Source organism: Dasypus novemcinctus, chromosome 22, assembly GCF_030445035.2.
Source record: "Dasypus novemcinctus isolate mDasNov1 chromosome 22, mDasNov1.1.hap2, whole genome shotgun sequence".
Classification (NCBI taxonomy): Eukaryota; Metazoa; Chordata; class Mammalia; order Cingulata; family Dasypodidae; genus Dasypus; species Dasypus novemcinctus.
In genome coordinates, this window is record NC_080694.1 from 39,501,091 (window position 1) to 39,503,838 (window position 2,748).

At 41.3% G+C, this 2,748-nt stretch overlaps 1 long non-coding RNA gene across 1 annotated transcript; it reads left to right on the forward strand.

Moving 5' to 3' along the window:
- The first annotated feature begins 1,766 nt into the window (after positions 1 to 1,766).
- On the forward strand, positions 1,767 to 2,323 carry LOC131275318 (uncharacterized). Its single transcript, XR_009182739.2, has 3 exons — positions 1,767 to 1,887; positions 2,007 to 2,091; positions 2,189 to 2,323. It is a non-coding gene; the product is annotated as an uncharacterized lncRNA (long non-coding RNA).
- Positions 2,324 to 2,748: the final 425 nt, after the last annotated feature.

A 2,748-nucleotide genomic window follows, 5' to 3' on the forward strand; every position in this document is an offset into this window, starting at 1 on the left:
CTGATGGGTATAGAGCTGCGCTTGGAGAAAGAGTTCTGAGCCTCTGAACCTGGTGAGAACGACTGGTGTAGACGTTCTCAGGTAGCTTTCAGCTCTGAAATTCTCTATGAAATAGAAATCCTGACTTCTTTCGGAGAAGGCTGATTAGCTATGAATATGATTTCTTCACAGAGCCGTTAGCACATTCTATATATATAGCCTTGTGGTGTCTGCTGGTGACTGGGTTTTCCCAGCAATCACCTGCATCATGACTGTGTATGTAGAGAAAGTTGATTAAGTCTTCCAGTCCTGGCATGTTACTTAAATTGACAGTCCTTCAAATCATGATCAGCTTAGAGAATTGAGAGTACAGTACATAGACTAATTTATTATTTGGCTCTTGATTTACTGATTCTGTGGCTTGCCCACTACAATAAATGTGCTATTGTTAGCTTGGTGTGTTAGACGTCATTAAGCCAAGGTGGCTCCCTGAGCAGCTGGTTAGCTGGTTAGCTGTGCGGGTCACCGAGTCCGCTGTTAACCTTCAGCCTCCCAGCTTGCAAGCGTGGGCTTTTAATGAAGAAGGGCAGACCAGAAAGTGTGGCTGAGTCCCCAGTGTCCACGTAATCCAATTCAAGGTCTTCGGAAAACATGCTCCTAAAAGAGAAAGGCTAGCACATTTATTAGACATTACTTATGCAAAAACCAAAACAAATGACCACCAAAAGCAAACAACTAAAAAAACCTCCTTGCTACAGTGACAGAAAATGAATGTGAGAGATTCATCTTAGCTATTTAATTTCTAAAAACGGAATCACCTTTTTCCCTGGCAAACAAACACAAAATAAACTGGCACAGAGAAAATTTCTCTGCTTCCTGAAGAACACTTGAACCAAGGAAAATAAAGATAGTTTTGGGCCAACGTATACATTTTATAAACACTTTCCTATTTCTGAAATGGACTTTATATGCTTTATCAAATTTACGTCTTCAATGAAACCTTAAATAGTTTAAACACCTTTAACAAGGAGGGATCAATTTTATTTTTAGAATTTTGAGAACTCAGGTTTCATTATTTCTAGAAGATTCTAATTTATTCATACAAATCAAAGAATAAGAAATAAAGAGCAATATATATGTATATTTACATAGGGCTATGCATATATATATTTACCTTTACTAAAAATTTGTCTGCTATTTTAATAGACATTTTCTTCACTTCACCTTCTAGTGCCAATCCTAGCTTCTGCACTTCTGCTTTGTTAAAATACTTCCCTGGCAGGCAAAACGGCTATTTTAACTCATGGCTGTAATTCTTCTCTGTGACGGAGGGCTATCATTTACCAAAAAAGAGATAGGAGCGAGTTTTCACGGGATGTGGAGGAGGTAAGACATTCCTTAATCTCACCGAAATGAGGGTGTCTTGTTTAGTTTTGAAAATATGCTAAGGATATGGCTGATGCCTCTTTCCTGACTGCAAGGTCATTTCTAAGGTCAGCCAGAGAGAAAGTTGCACGTGAGCGATCTGTCTTTATCAGGACGGGGGAAGGTATGTACAAGTGGCAGGGGAAAAAATAGCTGACCTTAGTGAAAACTTTGCCAGTCTTTGGGTACTGAACTTTTAAACCTAGGAAACAAGGTACTTTTAAACCTCCTGCTGTACTCCCCCAACTCTATAAACCTACCTTTATTTCAGCATACCTAACCTATTGTAATGATTTGTTTGCCTGTTGCAGACTTTGATATCCCACAGAGAAGCAGCAGGGCTCATCTCTGTGTGCCTGACACCGAGCCTCCTGTGTGACACAGGATAGATATTCAGTAGCTGTTTTTTAAATGGATGATGTGCGTCTCCAAGAGGGAGCTTTACTGATTCACACGTGGGACCAAGACAGAAACCCTATAAAGGTTAAAACCTCATGTCCAGCGAAGAGCTTGTGGTTTGCTGGGTGGTACCTTAGCTTCACCTAATGTTTTGTTTTCAATAATGTCCACATATTTTTTTTCTCATTTGACCCTCTCTGTAGATCAAGAGGGTTTGCAGGGAAAGTAGGATTTTCATTTTGCATGTGAAGAAATTGAGCTCTTGTCCAAGGAAATCTAAGACCAGAGGTACGGTGTTCTGGTCCCCTCCCTGAGCTTCTGAACCTATTTCTCTAACATGTCAATCTAGTTATTTCACCCTCCTATCTCTCTTTCTCACCCTTAGAAATAGATAAGTGAAAGCCTTCGTCTTCCCAGAATTGGCCTGTTTGGTTTGGGGGAAGCCAGCTGAGTTTCGAAGACTCTCTGAAGGACTGCAGGAAGCAGGAAGCAATAAGACCGGAAGCAACGGCCGCAGGTGATAGACGGGCGGTGCCTTCTTTCCCTTCCCCGTTTTGTAAACAGAGTGGACAGCTCTGTGACTCCAGCGTCCCCAGGAGAGCTCGCCGAGGGCCTCCGGGCTGCATGGAGCTTTTGTCATCACTGGGAGGTGGACGTGTTATTTATAAAGAGAATCCTGCTGTGCAACTGTTTGCCTTTCTTAAGATCTATTATCTGGGGAAAAAAGGAATCCTGATATTTTTTAAATTGTTTTTTTTTTTTTTTTTACCATAACCTTTTAAAGGGGAGTGGCAGCTTTGCATTTCCCAGGGTCTGGCATTCGCTCTTCCATAGTAGGTTATATTTGTTGAACGAATGAGGTGCATAGAGGGAAAACATTCTAGTTCACATTTCGTACATGGTGCATTGACACCCCAAAACGGCCCTCTCAGTTCCACACTAGTC